This window comes from Odontesthes bonariensis, chromosome 8 (genome assembly GCF_027942865.1).
Source record: "Odontesthes bonariensis isolate fOdoBon6 chromosome 8, fOdoBon6.hap1, whole genome shotgun sequence".
NCBI classification, from domain to species: Eukaryota; Metazoa; Chordata; class Actinopteri; order Atheriniformes; family Atherinopsidae; genus Odontesthes; species Odontesthes bonariensis.
This window is the reverse complement of record NC_134513.1, coordinates 15,281,266-15,301,494: the sequence shown is the minus strand read 5'-3', so window position 1 is coordinate 15,301,494 and position 20,229 is coordinate 15,281,266. Positions and strand designations below refer to the sequence as shown.

The 20,229-nt window shown below is 42.4% G+C and overlaps 1 protein-coding gene across 16 annotated transcripts in view; it reads right to left on the bottom strand.

The window, feature by feature from the left end:
- The window catches only part of celf2 (cugbp, Elav-like family member 2), a 243,674-nt gene that overhangs the window by 138,527 nt on the left and 84,918 nt on the right, over nucleotides 1–20,229 (bottom strand). The window lies entirely within an intron of this gene.

The window sequence follows — 20,229 nt, the reverse complement described above, 5'->3', positions numbered from 1 at the left end:
CCGACCTCAGAGCCGAGTTTACGACGAGATCCACTATGGTCTGCTCAACAAGGACGGTGACAGTTTAGATCCTTTTCAAACTGGGAAAATCACCGTGAATACAAAAGAGCTACTTTATATTTTGCGCTTATTGCAAAAAAGTCAATAATTTGACGATAATCAATCAAAAATAGAAGCATGTTCATAACTCATAATACAAATGATAAGAATAACCCATACTTAGAATATGAAAAGACAAACTGGATATTCAGGCTGACATTCAATGTAAATTAGCATTTTAATTCAAAATTAACACCAGCAAAACAACCAAAGAAATTAGCCATATGCCGAGTGGCTCCGTTTCCTGTACTTGGCTATAAATCTGTCTGTGCATTGTACAGTATGTGACTTTAAGCAGAGAGATGCAAATTAAATAAAGAAACACAGATGCACATAGAATTAAACCAACCCATACACAACCAGAGCATGCTTGGCAAATGGCAACCGGTTGGAAAATGTAATAGCTTGAACTTTAGAGAAGCGACTGCAGCTTTTGAAATACGCACGAGAGCCATCACGCCAACAGCATGCTCACTCACTTTAATCGCACGCACATACAAAACCAGAAACCTCCCTGCGAGCAAGTGCAGTACTTTAAGTAGTAATAACTAGTCAAGCTGTGAGGGTGAAGAGAGAGATAGGAAGGAGGGAGGAGAAAAGGAGGAAGAAAAGGCAGCGCTTTAATGTCCATCAGTCTGCATCTTATTGGTCGGCGGGCTGGGCAGCGCAGCTTTGAGAAAATGGGTTGTGAATGTTGACAATTCGACAGCTAAAGGTACACTTCGCCCAAAAAGTCTACCTTTGAAATACCAAGTAATCACCCTCTGTTTGGCTGTATGCTTTTTGAAGTGGCACTTCAGCAGTTTTCCACAGAGAGTTTGGTTTACTCATCACGACGAGTGTTAGCCTGAGTAAACAGTTGTGTGCGTTTCCCACTGTGTCCCTTGAGGAGAGTTTTCAATCTAGGAAATAGCCGTTTATGTCATAGAGATGCTATTAAGTTGACTGTGGCTGGGAAAGGTTGACCCTATTTTGACAAGTATGTCCAGAAAACTGCACTTAAAGCCTTTTAGATACTTGCAATAGTGCAATTGGAAAGTATTCAATCAGCATTCAGTGGAGTGTCAAATTACTCTTCGGCAGTCATGGGTAATTATCAAATTAGGCTCAGATTGGTATTGGTGTTGCGGTCGGGGCAAAAAGAGTAAGCACAGCTCACTTTTTACTGATTGTAATGTCCAACATCGAGGCTTCTAACAAATTGTAACAACTGACTGCAACAGCTTGAGAGGAAAGGGACGAGGGTGACCAATTTTATCATCTGTAAAACAAGCTAGTCCTAATTACCTCAGAGAGCTGTGCTAATTAAAAAGTATGGTCCACCACAGCATCCGGGATATGGTTTAAAGTCACCTTTCACGTCGTCAAAGTTACGGGCTTATCAACCAAGAGTAAGTGGTCATTTCTGGACTGGTTCTGACCGCAATGTAACCCCCAGAGCGCAAAAATAAACACCCTACTACTCCTACTGGCAGTGAGAAATAATTTAATCAGATTGTATTAGCAGCTGGTGTATTCACATTTGAAAAACCTCTTAAACACTGTATCTTTGAATGTAAAAACAACAAATTATAGACGTAGCCAGGTTTCGAGAAGTCAAGCCAACAAGAAAGTGCCTCGAAGCGCAAAACCAGTGACAACCACTAGGTGCCAGCTAAAAAAAAATAAAAAAAAATCTCCCAATCAAAAAGTATGAACTTCTCTCGGAAATAGGAAAGTCACACTCATTATGTTCAGTTTCTATATTCAGTCCATGAACATGGCTTGCAAAGACTCCCAGGTTCTACACTTTTGACTCATTATTACCTGATTTGACGTGCTTTTAAATTCTCAAAAAACATTATGGTCAGCAATTTAAGAAGTTTAACCCGTCAAACAGTTTTATTTCATTTGATAGTTTTCTTTACAAACAGAGAAATTAAAGTGTTTTTTTTTTTTTAAAAACCAGGAATACTTTTGTAAATTAACCCTTTGGTTATAATAGGTTTGTATAATAGCTGCCTCGCCAGTAGCTTAGGAACCGCCAAGTCACAAAAACTTGCTTTTTCTAATACACGGTACTATAAATACTAGCATAAAATACTGTATTATAGCTTTCCTCCTCTGCACATGAACCACAGGCTTTCTGAGCCATGACAAATTCCTTGCCAGCAACGTTGAGGCATTTGGCAACACACACAAAAAAAAAATTGGTCTAGAACCTAAAATCTTGGGATATCAGCAAGAATTGTATACCAGTAAGATCAAAAAAGGACTCATGACATTATCATGAGTGTGCAATGCTCTCAAACACCCATCTGAAAAAATGAAGACCAAAAACGACATCCTCTTTAAGCTTCAGAGAGCATAAGGAAGCCAACTCGAAGGGGAAATGCAACATTAAAACATGGCAGTACGCCTTCACTTCAGTGCAGTGATAAGGTTGAGGCTGAACCTTTGGGAGCGAAGATGATCATCTCTGTTTGTTTTTGCCATAAATATCTAATATTTGCTCCGTCTGTGTTTGACTGATGCTTCCTCATGGTCCCAAAGCTTCAGTGGAAATAGCAACATTAATGACTTATTTGCAGCGCAATGATTGTTTTGGAAATATTCGGAGACATATGGCTCAATAGTAGAGGGGAGGCTTGTGCTGCCGGAGATGCTTTTGGCTGTGAGTCTGGGAGAGCAATTGACTCCATTATTGATGCGGTGAATTCAAGAGTACTCACCTGCAGTCCTCCACAAACAGCATCTTTTTGAACCCTACAGATGGTGGTAATTTTTTTTACCTTCAAATCTTGCTTTGCAGGCACTCATACTAAACATTCACAAGTTCGAGGCTGAATAAATCCATGAAATATGGTTTTTGGGTGGATTAGCACTGACTGCAAAAACTAACAGTAGTTGATGCCTAATAACTACCTATATCACACATGTGGATTAAAATGCACTTAACTGGATATCCCATTAAAAACACACAGCAGCATGCCCTACAGAGATTAGTCCCTCATCTATTCCGGAAGTCTTTCTAGGAACACACTTAACCCACGGGGATACTATTGTGTTTCCATGCTTGTAAGTGTTTAAGTGCCGAGTCTGTGTGTGTGTGGTGGGGTGTTTGTGTTTAAGCCTCGGGCTGTCCCCTCAGCACTGCGTCTGCATCGACCTGCAGTGGAAAACAGGCCTGTGCTTGGCCATGTAGGCCAGGAAGTCGATCGGGACATCAGAATGAGGGCAGCCGTCCAAACAGCATCACAATGTGTCCAGAGGGCTGTGCACTCCTGCACAAACACACTGTATACATATAAAGGGTTGGACATTTGTCAAATAGCCTTGGATTTATGGTCAATAACCCCCCCCCCTACCACCACCACCATCCCCCAGATGGTGATTTGCATGTGTAATCTGTTTGTAATAGCTGTTTGATAGACACAGTTTCAAACCTTATGGACATTTTTTTTCCTGCTGCAATATCAGACACTTCAGCCACAGGATCATTATCATTCCAGCACGTGTAATTGCGTATAACTGCGTTGGATTGTTGTGGGATTGCTGTGTGAATAAAAACGGCTCGTTGTCAACATCTATACACAACAAGTCATTAACGCTTCGGACCAAACAAACCAAAGGGGGGAAATAAGCGCCATCTGATCAAATGAGAAAGACCTCACAATACTGGAAGCACTTTTTCACTCGCAAAGAAATGAGGAGCAAAAAGACAATGAGAGTAAAAAGCTCATTAAGATGCTATCAAAAACAATAAAAGATGGGTCGGTTATGCAGTTTTAGACATCAGTTTATGAGATCTTACTGCATTGTGCATTTCTAATGCACCAACATGAGCTTTAAATGTCTTGTGGTTTATTGTAGACTGACATTTTCCGAGTCATGTTATTGCCTAAAGCCAACCAGGAAGTGACAAAAGTGTTTTAATAAAGTGTTGCTGTGTTATTGATGGAACATATGCTGGTCTCTAGCTAATGTCTCGCAAAGGCCGATGGCTCAAAGTGCAGCGCTAAACCCTGCCATCCACCCCTCCTTCTTCCTTACGTGGACTTGAGAATCACATCTGCACTGATGTGGAAACGCCCATAAGTCATAAAGGGGAAGCACTTTACAAGATGCTGTTTTCAGTCACATTAAGAGTGCGAACCAATGACCTCTAAAGACCATTTCAGTCGGAGGACTTGTGGGCGATATCTGCCGTTTTTAGCAGAAGCTTGTACACGGAGTCTTCCAGAACACCAAGTTTAGACATGTTTAACCGAGACGGCCCAGGAGGGGAATCTACTTCTCCACCCTGGTGGCATTCAGCGCTTTCCTCAAGTGCTCAGCTTGAGAAGCACAGTGTTTTGCCGCCGCTGTATCAGCAAATCGCCTGACAGATTACTCCATCAAAGCACAGCTATAGTATGTGAAAACAAAAGTAAGGTCTTCGCGTTTAGCTGAAAAATGGATTTTGGCAAGTCGGTGGATGAGTTGGGCTTAAATCGCTGCGGCTGGCAGGAAAAAACAAGACTTGTTCAAAATTAGACTTATTTTCTGCAGCTATAAATAGTGCCTTCAGTAGGTCAAGGGACAAACAGAACAGCTGTGTTAAAGCTTGATGAATTGTTTTGAACTAATCCATTAAGTGTTCAAAAGCTTCCATAGTTCCAAAAGTTTCTGAAAAAGCATCCTAAAAAAGAAATGGATATCATCTGACTTAAACAACTCTACCTTTGAGCCAAATATGCTTGTAATAATCTATATTTAAACAAAAAATTAATTTGGAAAAGGTCATGTTTCGTAACATAGCAGCCCCGGGACCTGCTAAGGTGTTAACTCATGCATCACTGCGTGATATCTTAGTACCGCTCCTGTATGCCCAATCTCTGAACTACTCATCAGATGACTGTTTTCAATTATACAAATTAGACTTACTTAAGGAAGGACTTGATCACACGCGCATGCAAACATGCAGAGAGATCACACACTAGGCATTCCGGGTGGGAAATGGTCTGGGACACTGTAAAATAGATCTATGTTGAGGGAAATGAGCCAAGCAGTCGAGATTGCCATGATGCTCCGTTAAGGTTCTTTCCAGCTCTTCTTAATGCCTTTCCAGTGGTGCCTTCGGTTTTTCCCCTCAGCCAAAGGCATCCAGCCTGTTTGATCAGCAGCACTTTGGCGGAGTGAAGCCACGTTAGCGGCAGCATCATCCTCCATCCCTCCTTAACTTTCCATAGGGACCGAGAGGCCTTGAGGGCGTGTTATTACGGGATACAGAGACATGCTGTTAGAAGTACTTGCATGCATGGTAGAGCAGCGATGCTCATGGGCATGCTTAGCTCACACATCCATGCACACACAAGTATTACAACATCCATCAGAGAGAAGCTAAAGTGCACCAGATGTTTGTGTTTCATCCACAGAAATGGCCTTGTTTTTTATCCTCATGTTCCCTCTCGCTGCGGAAAAAGCGTCGGCCAACAGGAATCAATGGCTCAAAAGACACCTCAGCTTCCGTGTGCCCAGTGACAAATTACAGAGCTCTAGTCTAAGTGATGGTGTTTGAAGAAGTTGAATCACCGTTTTCTCACTCCTTCGAAAAAAGGACTTGGCCGTTCGGCCCGAGTGAGAAGTGCTCGTCGATTTCAGCAAGCTATTATCATCATGTGACCCCTCTCAAACGCGGCATTGGGAGAGACGGCCAATGTGTCCGCCAATGCCGGTTCCCAAGGGGCAAAGACACACACCGAGGACAGTAGCTTCCGCGCAGGATAAAGATGAAACCTGCACAAACAATCTCACAAAAAGAAATCACAAATTGCTGGATTCAATCCTCCAGCACAGTTTAGCCTCGCTTGTTCTGAATACGAGGGAGGGGGGGTAAATGGAGGAGAGGGTATTGGTTTCTGCATGCTTCACTGCTCTATTATGGCTGCCTGTTTACTCAAACATTCATCTAAACACAGGAAGTGCTCTACAATCTCCCTGAGGTGAATGCAAAGAAGGGGAGCAGATAATGTAAAAAAAACAAAACAACAAAAACACAATTTTTGCATGATCTTTCTGCCCCACACACCTACACAATTTCCCCAGGCAGCAGGGATGGTTTCATTACATACACTACAGCATCTCCTCTAAATCCTCACACACTTTTATCGTTCCACTTACCTGCCACTATCACCAATCGTATACATACACCCAGGCATATAGAGTACATATGATACCGATACAGCACTACAGAGACCAAGCAAGGCGTGCAAAAGCTTCTAACTTCAGTGGACAAATACATCAGTGAATACAAGTCGCTTTATTTTGGCAGATCAGTCATTTACGCTTGAAATTGTGACTCATTTCCAATCCAATATGGCTTTTGATGCCAACTAGACGCTAGAAAATAATCTTTCATACAGACAAATTAACGCTTTGAAAGATCACACTTTCCCCCCCAGTGTGTTATATAGCTTTGCAAACCCCAGAGTCAACACAAAAAAGGAGTTACCATCTCCCACAGACGCCACTGCTTCTGAGCTCTCTAAAAAGCGTAATTTGCTATCCTTTTCTTAATGGGATCCCCAAGAGACACATTTACATTGTAGCTTCATAGTGGCTAGTTTGGCCCACCTTTGACCAATCTGAGCAAATTTGATATTCTGAGGAAGTGGCCTTGAAGGAGAATGGAGCAAAAAATTTAGCAATTCAGACAAAGTGAAGAAAGTTTGTAATGATCCAAGTTACGCTTGCAATGCAAAAATTTTTCACCTCCGAGTTTGTCCCGAGTTATAATCCCAGTTGCACCTGAAGCATCCACATGTTACTGCTCCTCTGGTCAGTTAAAATTGCCGAACGAAAGTATGTGTGAAATTAGCTGCGCTTACAGAAAGAAGTGCCTACCTATCCCCCTGCACACCTTTACAGCAGAAAAGAGATGCATCGTTGCAAACTGTGGCTGAATATTGCCTGCTGTGTGACTTACTGCACCCAATAGTGATGTCATTAAGCAAAACCATTGAACCCATTATTTTCATTTGACGCCTTCATATTGCCAGCAATAGGAATTATGCTGAGCTATGGTTGCATCATCCATTGTTTTTAAACTACCTTTTAGAAATACTGAGGCGGGCATTTGGCTGCTGGCATTTTGGTCTTGTTGGAGTCGGCTGCAACTATATTGGGAGAAAAAAGTGATTCTCTAAAGCTCACTTAAACTATATAATAGAGGCCTAATATCTTCTTAATTATGGAATTATTTTCCAAAGAACCTCAAGGACACCAAACTAGTATTTTATAAGATAAAGTTATGGCTTTTCGAAAGACATTCAATCGGAGCCAGGGGCTACAGGGGCTAACGGCCATTGATGGTATTGCTTTATAAAAGCACTCACCCATTTGGCATAATGTCTCAGATCTAGTGGCTACATCTATCATTTTACATGCAGTCTATGTTTGAAACAGAGAGAAAATGAGACAAGTCGTGACCCAAGGCTGAAAATACATGTCAAGCGGTAAACATGGAGTGAATAGAAGAGGTTTGCTGATCTGAGGTTTTGTTGATTGTAAGGTATGGTACGCGAGGCCCCTGAACCGAGCACGGCGCGAGAAATTGACGACACAAAACATTGAAACGTCAAAAGTTACAAAGTCAACAATGTATTGCAGTGTTTGTAACGCAGTATACGCAAGGCAGACGTGATAAACACCCAAACACGTAGTTAACAGCAAACTGTATCAGTGCCGATGTGTCACTGAAGCCAAAATTAAACCACCCGAGGTCAGCAACAAGCTATGTTTGATTTGGCATTCTATATTATGAACTGGACTAATTTGGGTTTTAACGAAGTCGATTAACCTTGATAACAACTGGATTGTAATTGAATTAAAATTTGGTTAGAATTGAACTGTCTTCTAAAAGTGCCACAGGATAAAGGCTCCCTTGTGACAGAACCGATAAGGACAATGCTGACAGCTTTGCATGCCCAACTCACAACACTGAAGCTAAAACTGGCAGACTGTGCACAATCTTTTGATCCATTATGAATATCTTTTTTTATTTATTTATTTTGAAAAAAAAAACATGAAATTGGCAAAGATATTGAATATCAGCAAAAAGTATCAGTAGTCAGCAGCTCCCATCTGAAATGCTTGGCATCTGTATCTGCCTTTAAAAGTCCATTGAGCCCTAAGGCAGTAGAAGGTAAATGGGCTGGGGGTGGGGGTGTTAGGAGAGTGAAGAGGAGTGAGGAAAGAGATGAGGCCAATTGGATTGCACTGGATTGTAGGAGTGGAAGCATGGACTGAGGGATGGAAGGAATTCTGTGTTATTAAGGGACGGATAAATTAAAAAGTGGAAATGCGGGCTGAATGGATGGACTGGATGAAGGGCAGATAGATGTTGGCTTAAATGGATGATTAGTGGCATGGGCACTGACAGTGTGTGTGTGTGTGCTCTACAGAGGTGCAGATTAGATCACTGTTATGACTGCACAAGCCCTCAGGACACAGCAGATAAACATCAACAGATAACCTACACATTTATTCCCACCTCTGCACCATCATCACTTCCTGCCCCCGTTTCCTCCCTCTCTGCTCTCCTCTGAGGCACACTTCCTCCACTTCCATCCATTTGCCGTCACTAACTCTTCTCCCCCCCACTCCATCCCTCCTTCTTTGCCTGCCCTCACCAAACTACATCCAAGAGTCCCGGGGCGGTGCACTAGATCACGCTTCTCAATAAACCCGTCAAGCTCTCCTCAGCAACCTCCCCCCCGTCTCCCTTTAGCTTTCCGAAATACAATAACAGCAACTCTGAATGCCCCTCCCAACAATACTCCCATCGATCACTTTGCTATGTGGAACACATACATCTATCACTACTGTGGTGTTGACTGCAGGCTTGGTGCCCACTGAAGACCCGTTTGCCCGGCTTTATGAAGCTCTGCAAATATTTTCATGTCACAGATTCCAAGCCAACACACCTTGCGTCCCAAAGATACAAATTTGATCACGTTCTATTAAGAGCTGTGGCTCGTGATCTCTCTCCGTCTGTACCTGCGGATGAGTGCGCGACTATGGAAAAGAGAAAAAAAAGAAATGGAAAATCTGCTCATCAAGGTTGTTCTTCTGTTAAGCAGTGATCCAAGCAGCTGATTTAAGTCTTTCCGTAATCAGAATCTCACAAAGTGGGTGGTTTCGTGCGGTCGTTGCCCAAGAAGCCAAACTAGCTTGTCTGAAAACAAGCCCAAATTTGAAAAAAAAAAAAAAAAGCAAAAAAAATAAAATAAACAGGAAAAACAGGAGGCCGACGCCACCAGTGCTACCAAGTTGGTGATTTTGTAGCCAGATTTAGCTAGTTTTAAAGCTTCCTCAGCAGATATCGTTCAAGAGCGACAAAGCTAAAGACTTTTAGGACAGAATTCCACCGACAAGTTATGAGAATGGCGATTTTGTCCAATGATGCCGTGGTTATGAAAATCAGGACTTTGATTCATGTGTTTTGGGGCTTTTGCTGTGGTCTCAGTCGCTTTTCAGTCACATTTTAAGACCTGTTTTGTTTTCTGTTAACAGAAAAATAAAGAAAAAACAGCTTCAATTAGGAATTTTGCTGCATTTTTTTGCCACATGACAGACAAACTCTTAACAAATCTCATCCCAAGCTGAAATTGTACCTTGCGAGGCCTTTATTGTGTACGATTCAGAAAGCAGCTTCTTATCACGCACCTATATGTGCATTTTTCCCCAAGTCTGTCAGAAAAACGTACCGAAACTTGAGAGGGATTATTAAAGATTACATTAGGTCTAGGTTGGCAGCTGGTGCAGCTTCACATTTGATGCAATGCAAATGACCTACTAGCATTAGCATACAACTCAAGAGCTTCTAGTGAGATGAAGGCTTCTGGTGTCTGTGTTGACATTATTAGATCGCAGTGAGTAATCTCCCAAAACTGTATTTTGCTTCAACACTCCTGGAAAGTGAGCAGAGCAAAGAAAAACAAGAAGAGGAGCTGTTACTATTGTGGTCTGTTTGAGAGGAGATGGGAAAAAAAAAAAAAAAAAACCTGTAATGGAGAGATTGTGCAGCGTTGGCCTCCACGGGGAAGAAAGAGGCAGGTTGGGCAGACATGAGCAGCAGCTCTCTGACATCCTGTTTGTGCCCCCCGCCCTCCTCTTTGCATTACAATTCATTCTCTGTGCGAGTCAAGGTTAGACCTGACAGCTCTGCAACCGTGAATGGATACGTGTGCTTTTGAGTGTGCAAGTTCTGCAGCGCCCATATAAAACAGATGGCGGTGATGGAAATGAACAGAGTCAGACTGAGGAGAGGAGACGAGATAAACAGATCTGTGTAAAGAAGCATGGTCCGCACTCCGTGGTTGAGGCTGGGCAGCACCCCGCGGTTTGGGTGGAAAACTCCAGATTAATCCCTCATGCATGACTCGGGGTTTGTTAAGATTCAATTATAAGGTTAGGCCAGAGGTTCATAGAGGCTAATGGATTGTCTTAATAGTGAAAACTTTTACATCTTCTATTTGAATATTCCATCACCAATGAGAAAAATCCCTGAATTTCGTGTTGCCACAAATAAAAGAGCTTCCGACTGGACAACTGCAGCGAATCCAAGACAGCTAGGCTTTTATAGAGGGGGTGAGCAGCTCATTCTGCACAGAATGAATCACTGGAGTCGTTCGATGCCTTTTTTTCCTTTTTAAACAAGGCTATTACCAGAACTTTTTAACGGCCAAATTTATCAGCAACGAATGTAGTCTCTTCACTTAACAAGACGCTCGCATTAGAAGTAGAAATGGGACACTCATGGGCAGTTTGACCCCATAAAATACTTTTTCTGTTGTATACATTACCATCGAGAGTGCCAGTGAGGCCCAGGAGCCTGCGAATTGTCATTCAATCACCTGCTAATCAAAGCTACTCCCCGTTCCCCCCTGCCAGCATTTCGACATGTTATTATCGTAATAACTTTTGAAAATGTTGGCATCTTATTCCCACAAGACACAACAATGATTCAACCTGCAACCCAGCCACTTAAAATCATTTTACTTGCTGCTTTACAAGTAAAATGTAAAGCGGCAGACTCCTTAAGTAGCAAGAAGTGATTCAAATGTCAATTACCATTCATTCTAATGAGTGCCACGTAGTTGAACTAAACCATCAATAAAAGCAAGAAAAAAAAAACAAAAAAAAAAACTTCATATTGCTGGTCGCACCATTAGATGAGTTAAAGATGCCAGAAAAGAAAAGAAGAAAAAAAAAAAAAGAAAAAAGAACCAATTAGCAGCAAAGAGTCAAACAAAACCCGGAAAGGACACATTGAAGGATCTGGTTGAAAAGCAGAGGGTGTACTGCAGGAGACGTTTTGCACGCCGATAGCAGGTGGTGCTGACCTTTCAGTGAGCTTTGAATGCCATGTGATCAGACCCTTGAATTCAGTGCCGTCTAATGTCATCGGCCTGGCTCTCACGTGGTCCAACAGTTGCACTCGTGCAAGCTAAACAACCCAGCGAACGTATGCGAAAGGCCAGCATGTGCAGTCTGCATAAGAGATGTTCGATGACCAGTGGGAGTTCATATCAAAAAGTATGGTATGAACGTTTTTCCTCAGTGTTTCAAGTGACAAACAGGGAGGGAAAAATCTGTTAAAAGCAGCTTGGGCAAACACACAGGTCTCCCATTGATAGTGGGTTTTGGCATTCAACAGGTGGGGCATTGAGTGTGAAAGACCTTTAGACCACCTTTAGATACTATATGACTAACATAAAATATCTTTGACCTTTTAAACAACTTAGCACAACGTGGTGGCATCATGTAATGTGTTCAAAGCACATGCCAGCAGCAAAAAAAAACACGTCATTTTGCAGACTTTTACACACAATATCTCAGGTTCTGAGACCCTTCACTGTTGAAGGAAGGAAGTGAACGCTGGCATTGCAGAATAAAGAAATACTTTCACCTGAGAGAATTAAGTTTATATCTCAATGGGAAACATTGATCCATTCTTTGATCTTGAGTGTTTTTCAAGAGGTTGTTACTTTTGCTTTCAGATGCTTTTTGGGTAGGTTTAAGCATCAAAACTATTTTGTCAGGTTTGGGGACATAATTGCCAGTTGCATACTTGAAACCAAATGTGAGATGGCGACATAACAGTAGGAAACCGTTTTGGCGTCCACATCACTACTAATATCATGAATAATGAGTATTAAAATGTTTAACTAATAACATTGTGCAAATGTTCTACCCCCTACATATTTGCAGGATAGGCTTAAGTGTAAAAGTAAGAAAATGCAGGTGACAGGGGAAGTGGAAAAGGGAAAAAGAAATTTTGCAAAATGAGCCTTGCACTGGCAAAGCTTGGATGAAGTCCAGGGATTAATGCCATCCAAAACCCAAATGCAGCAACACTAGGTCACATGTCATCTCCATCGCCACATAAAGTCGCACTGCAATAGAGAAAGGAGGAAGAAAACAGCATTGTACAACTTTTGAGCATTTTTTTTTTTATAAACATGAACCAGCTCGGTAGTTCCGGGTATAAGCCCGAGATGGGCAAAAAAGGCTAGTTCGTGTCCAATTAAACGTATGCATGCAGAACACGCACGACTTCCGACCCCATTATGTTGTGTGTGTGCGTTACTATGACTTTGAGACATTTCATGGAGTCCAGTTTAGGTCAGAGTAACATGTTTGCGTGCATTTCAAAAGTCTGGAAAAAAAAAAAAGTCTGCCTTTAGTCAGAATAACAATCATCTGTTCTTTTCCTCCCTTTACGTAAACGTATCGTGCACATTGCTGCAAAAGTTCTTTGCGTGTAGTCCGCTCATAACATCACATAGGTGATCTCTAATTCAATGATTGGTGTTTTCTGCGTGTTTGTATAATCTTGATGCAGCTTATGCAAACAACGTTGAGGGAGGATAGTTTCTCTGTTGTCTTCAAATATACCGAGTGTCTGCGGGAAAATGGTAAATCACAATATAAAGATGTCACAAGAAAAACCCTCAATACCAGCGATTAGTGAATACTAATGCCAACTAATGCAGGTGAATCTTTCCCTCTGTGTATACTGATGGCTCTTTTAGCTGAACAAGAGCCTCAGTCCACAAATGCGGCTCCTAATCCAAAATTCCTCTCCTTCTTCACAATAATGAGCTCCTCTCAGACTCAAGAGTTGACAGAGGTAGAGCATTTAGCACGCTTGAATGGAGAGGGAGAGAGTGGGAGTGGAGAGAGAAAGAGCGGAAGATACAGGCCAAAGAGGGATAAAGTGAGCGATGGAGGGGAGGGGGGGGGGGGGTTGGGTAGGTAGAGAAATCCACCGAGACATGCATGAGGTAAGCTCTACCTCTGGCAAGGCATAGCAATGCCGCTGCACAGTCCAAAAGCAGTGACTGACAATTGACAAGGAAACGAAGAAAGGGAGCAAATGACTGAGGGAAGAAAGACAGAGGGAGCAGGGGACGCTGCAACGGAGAGATTCCAATAAACTTGGTTTTTTTCTTAGCCATTTTAGATTCATTCAAGGTTATTCTTCTTCTGCCCATCTCCAACGGCTCAGGGACATGATGTGAATAACGTGGGAACCGTCTTGGTGTTGTATATTTTGGGGTATTTTACATAAATGGAAACCTGTGCATCATTTGTTTCAAGGCCCAGTGATGAAACGCTCTTCTCAGCAAGCAGACACGCACAACTTGGCATCATTCACGCATTCAATCACACACACCGGGCTCTTTTGCACAGTACAACACATAGGGTAAAGTGAGGGTAGATGTGCGAGTGTTTTTAAAAAAAAATTTTTTTGAAGTGTACTTGTCTTGAGCAAGCAGCCAATGAGCTGCAGGCTAACACGCTTGTATAATGTACAACAATCAAGGCAGGTCGATGTAGATGCACCAAAACATTCCAGACCAGCAAAAACGCAAAACTACCAGTTTTGCGTTTTTCTGATGAACAGAAAGAACGCAAGGACAAAAGGAACCTCTGCAACAAGGCTCGCCTTTTCTCTGTGACGAGACATGTATGTTAAGTACAAAAAGAAAAGAAAAAAAAAAACGCAGTAGCAGCATCGCTTCTTTGCTGACTCCCTGGCTTTTTGAGTCTCGAATATTTCCTTTTACAGTACGACATGCACAGCGGGTGTCAGTTCAGACATATCAAATGCTGCAGCCTTCTGCTGGCGTGTGGCACTTAAAGGTCAGAGTAGGAAGTGGCTGATCAAAATTCCTTTCTCTAAAAGGTTGTGGGCATGAGCTAAAGTCCAGCTCGATCTCGAAGCCACCCTCTATTTTAACTGGCATATGCTACCTAGGGTTTCTCCTCCAATGGGGTTTCAGATGACTATTGGGATCCGTGGGCACAGGTCCGATTCCCAGACAAACAAATCCAGGAAAATGTTTCTGTGTTCCATCGTCTTTAATGAGAGAAAGCCAGGGAGAAAACACTACGTCTCAGACTCGGATGTTTGGATTGACCCAATCTCGGACACCAGTGCTTATACTGCCGTGTTCTGGATGGGTGTATTTGGAAGGTTGGAAGTTTTCGTAGCAAAGTTTATCAAAGTCATCCAAAATGTTACCAGTGATCAGCTTCACAGGGTTGCTCTACATTGTCCCATTATGTTTGCCCCTTGTTTGCTCATGTTGCATTTTATCTAAGTGCATGGTAAATATCCAAAGCTGTGACACCAAGACTGTAGTGGGTAGCTGGATTGATGACCATCCCTGTGTTTGCACAGAAAATTGTATTCAGTGAGATGTGCTCTGAGGAGTTTTCAGAGGAGATTAATAGCAGAGTTGGGAAGCAGAGCCCAGCTCCCGGTCTGCTCCTGCTGGATTTCGGACCATTACCACAGGTCCTGCAGGCTCCAAATCTAATGCAGATCTTTTATTAATCATTTATCAAACATGCTGCCGTTTACAGCGACAAAATGCAACAGTGACAAAGAAAGGCACCAAACTACAAACATTCATATTGTGGATTCTAGGCGAGTGCGAGCAGAAAGCCACAATTAGAGCAAAGTTTCCTTCGCTTACAACATTGCACATAAGTGAAAACAATCAACAGGAAATGAGTAAAATCAAGAACAAGATTAACCGGCAGTAAAACAACACCTAGCTGTACCCATACTTTCCTTCATGAACCTGCGTGAACACATGAGAAAACTGGTAGATGACTCTCAAAGCACGCAACACATAACTGAATGGCAACACGGCAACATTCAAAGTTGCCCAATTTGTGTTGACCCGCGGGGTCCAAATCCCCATGCGGCTTGGATTCTTACATTGCTCCCAGTTAGGAATCCTACAACATCCACCTCTGTATTGAATGTGTTCCAAAGAATGTTTTTGTTGAAAAGAAAAAAAAAAAAAAGTTAAGCAATATATTGAGAAACACGAGGTAGAATTTACTGCAAAATTTAGGAGGAGCCCTGTGATAGACTGGCGAACCTGTCCAGGGTGTAACACCGCCTCTCACCCAATGACAGCTGGGGTAGACTCCCCACGACCCTGGGTTGGATTAAGTGGGTATAAAAAAAATGGTTGGATGGAACTGAATCAAAATAAGGGCTTCAAATCTACCCGATACAGTTTGGTTTTACATCCTTTTTGCAACTAGATGAGATGCCACCCCCCGCTCGGGCCATCGGACAGAATTCCGGTTTAAGGCACTTTTGCATTGCCTTCACTTTTTTGCAGCCTGAGGCTACATCTGTCTTTCATTCTATATCTGCCCATTAAAGAATCCCATTAAGCTACTGAACAGAGACCAACTAGAGGCTTAGAGGCTTTGTTTACGCAGCACCAGATGTTAGCATGCTTACCAAGTAAATTGATAATTGCCGCATTTGCTGAAAAAAATTAAACCTTTATAATTAACTATCTGCCACATCATGACTCTGTGACAAAATATAATCTGAAAGAAATGATGATATTATTCAAATAAAGTGAATATGAAGGGAAAAGTTGGATGAAAAACCAGATTGGAATGACCCATTGGATGCCAACGCACACAGACGAGACACAAAAAATGCACACACTTTTCAATTACAACATCTGAGGATGCTCGTTGACCCCACCGTGTTTCCATATGGACACCCAACTGACACACAAGCACACCTCTGCTATGCACACACAACCACGCAGAGACCTCAGACATACAGTCACGATACATCACCACCTACACACAGCAGTGTCAGCCATAGACAACTGCTCCTGAGCCCCAGCAGAGAAAAGACATTCATCATTATGACACCACACACACACACACACACACACACACACACACACACACACACACACACACACACACACACACACACACACACACACACACAGAAAGAAGCATAAAACAATGTTGCAGCTGGTGATGCGTGAAGACGACTCTATCACATCATATATCACACATACAGCGCATGTTTGCCATCTAAATAATAACATTATGAACAAAAACATCATAAAAACTGACGGAGGACTTCGTCTTCTGCTGTTGATTCATTTCCCCTCATTTTCTACGTGTATCATTCTCACAGTGGAGAGTGAGAGGCCATCTCTCCTGGTTAGAAAAAGTAAAAACTCACCACCACCACTACTACAGGTTCCTTTTTCCTCTCATTTTCTCTTAATCTCCCCACCAGATAAGTCACAATTCAAATCAAACCAGATGTCTGTCCGGGGAGTTGTACTGTGTCAAGCAATCGCTCCTTTCCCTTCTTTCACGCCTCTCTCCCAGTCTGCCAATGTCAATTTTCACTCCGCTCCCTCCACTGATCTCTCTTCACTTCTTTTTCCACTTCGAAGATTACTCCGCTGTATCGGTTTGATCATCTGTACAAGCCAGGATTTGCCAGAGGGTGTTATCTGCCTTCTATATAATGGTTAAGATGCAATTTTTGTTTGACTACATATTTAAGCTGCAATTGATCCAGACTGAATTGACTATCGGCAAAGCTCTTATAGATTCCAATCAAAACCCACCAGGATGTTGCAGAATTTCTGGCAGCTGTAACAGTGAAAGACTACAAATAATGAAAAAAATATGGGTATCATTTACAGTAAATCCTTTTTTGGGGGTAATTTTGTAAGAAATGCATTTGTTTTAAAACTGGAAGGAAAAAAAATGACAGGTTACAATGCTGTGATTGCTTTGTACAAGCCTGACAAGAATTAACATTTTGCAAGTGGGACTGTCGAATATAACATTTTTTTTAAGCTATGCAGCGATACTGATTGGAAAAAAAATTTAAAAAAAAATCTGCAAATTTCCATCCAATGTGATCTTTCTTCCACTGAAACGCTGCAGGGAATGCCTGATTTTGTATTTCTTGTGATCATCCGAATACAATTTCCTTTTAAGTGACATTTGGATCAAGGTCTGCATAACAATGGTCAAATTTAAATTGAATGAATTAAAATATGCATTAGCAGTGGCGACGGTTTTCCCAGTAGATTAGACGAGACGTCTTTTATGCCTCCATTTAAAAAAAATCCCGTGGCCCTTTTCTTCCCACCCTCTCAACGCACAGAGACACAGACATTTCTCATGAGAACCCTACGCTGTCCGTCACAAGACTCTTTCAGCTGCTGGGCTCATGATTTGTGTCCTTTCATGCCTGGAGGGGGGGGGGGGGGGGGGGTCGTCAGGAAGGGGAAGTGAAGGGGTGCTCATAAAGAGAATCTTTGGTAGGCTATACGTTTGGGTCGTCTCTGTAAATGGTGGACTTTGTACGCACTTGGCAAGAGTGTGCTCTCCTCAAACGTTATTGTGAGTCCTTCTCCTTGTTCTTATTGCAGTCGGGAAAAAAAAAAAACCCTGTGCTCCCGTTTGCTTAAATATCGGATACGTGATTATTTCCGAGGGCTGAGCCTGTGATACGACTTCGGGAACCTTACAGTTTCGTGACAGAATAGTAGTTATCACACGGTCGAAGGAGGTGAGGGGGGTCACATATTTCCCAGACACAGACCCCAGTCTAGTCTTCACAGCTGGAGTAAGAGTGGAAAGTCAAGGGCAGAGGTCCTGCTCCAGTCTTCTTGATGCTCTCCCTTCCCCATCTTTCCATGCTTCAAAGCCTGATAAGGCTCAATAGAGACATTAAACTGTTAGTTCCACTTAACATTCATGCTGAATGATCTCAGCTAATATTTGTCAAGACTGATACTGTCAGGGGCTGTGACTGTCAACGAGGGAGTCGCCGCTGGAAGCGTCAAAGCCAGAATAGACAGCGGAGTCAGGTTTCGAAATCTTAAAAATAGCCAAAATGGATCGGGAAGAGAAACACATTTTTCTTTTTTTAAAGCCCGTGTCGTGGAGTTAAGCTAAAGAGCTGGCGCAAATGCAAAAACCTCCCATCTGACACCCTGGAAGGTGGTGCTGTTAAACCCACTGATACGAACATAAAAGTCAAAAGATTACCACAAGCGCCTCTCACAAGCTAAACAGCCTGCTCAAGAGGCGTGTTCATGTAAATGCAAAGTGTCATCTCCAGAAGCGCTATCTGGTTCAACCTGTCCACCTCCTCGCCAGCTGCGTGAGAGGGCACAGATAGGCCCGTCTAATTCCAACAACAGCCATTATTCTTAAATCCTTCACGCCGGGGCAGATGCAGACGCAACTGGTGATGCAAAACACACCAGAGGATGAAAGAGAAGGGCGGCTGGAAGTGCGATGGCTTCCTCGTCCACCCCCGCAGGCCCACGCCGTGAGAGCCGATGACACTGATTAATGAGAAAACGTCTCGTCACCAGAGCATCTGGGTAATAGACTACACAAAAAGTCAATGGAGGGAGACTGAGAGGGGTAAAGTGCACCGCCTGGCCTTATATCATCTGGGATTAAAGTCATGTTAAAATATGAAACAAATGAAAGCGCTGCTGGTATTTTCTGTCTCACATACTGAAACGGGGCAGTAGATTTAGTCGCCAGCGACCCAACAAAAGTTTATTTCCTATCCCAAAAACCGTGGCGTTCAAAGAATTTGAGGTTAGAAAGTATGAAATCACTCAGATGACAATCAATAAGAATGAAGATATTTTAAACTACGATACCGTTACAATCCCATAAGATACATGACCATGAAATAACTCTTATAATGTTTGCAGTAATGTGCAAAAGTACTGAGCCACCCCTCAATTCTTGAGATTTTTGCTTCCAAGCAGCCAGACTTTCGAATAATCTTTTAAAGTCGCTTGAGCAATGGTTGTCCAGGCTCTCTGAAGGTCTGTAAAAAAGGTTTTCTTTGATCATTTGCAGCTTTTTCACTCATTTTGACAGACGGACAGTATCTGAAACTGAAGTCCTTAAGAAGCGGGAGAAAAAAATAGAATTTTTTTTTTAAAAAAATCCAGCAAAGACCTGACGGGATGCATTTGGACCTTCGGGTTGATCCACTGAAGCCTCATCACAAATGGTCTCCATGGACGGGCGGGTGTGAAGATTATAAGGAAGGGAAACAGGGAGAGAAGGCTGAGATATGCCAAATGACACAAAATCAAAAAATCCTTGGCGACAGGTCTTATAGAGTAATGAATCCTCCCCAGAGACCAGACCTCAACATTGATGAAGAAGTGTGAGAACTGCAGCCAACATCCAAAGAAGAGAACTATTCCCCAAGACTGCTAGAAAACTTGCCAAAGGTGCTCAAACATTGAATTTTAGACTAGAACCTTATTAACTTTCTAACTTCTTAACCTTATATACTGTAAATAGGTTTATGTTTGCACAAGTTTCAATAAACAGTCTACAGATTTCCAGTTATCCTAAAAAGAAATGAGGGGTGGCTCAACACTTTCTCACAGCAGAATAACTACTGTAACTGTACATCCAAGTGGGGTATATAAGTCACTTAAATATCAAGCGTAATGTACAATGTACTTTGAGGAAGTACATTGTTCCTCAAAAAAAAAACCACCTCATGATCTACGTGAATCTACGTGCAGCATTGGAACACACAGTGAAGTCAAGCTGGGGAAGAGACCTTCATGAGAAAATGAACGGAAGAACAGGAGGATTTCTCTGCTGGGGAAAAAAAAAGAAAAAAGAAAAAGGGAACACGATCCATCAGCAAATGGGAGCCATGAGCTGAGAGGACATAAGTGGGACATGCGCTGCATGTGGAAAAAAAACACATGACCATGATGTCGGGATGAAAACCTC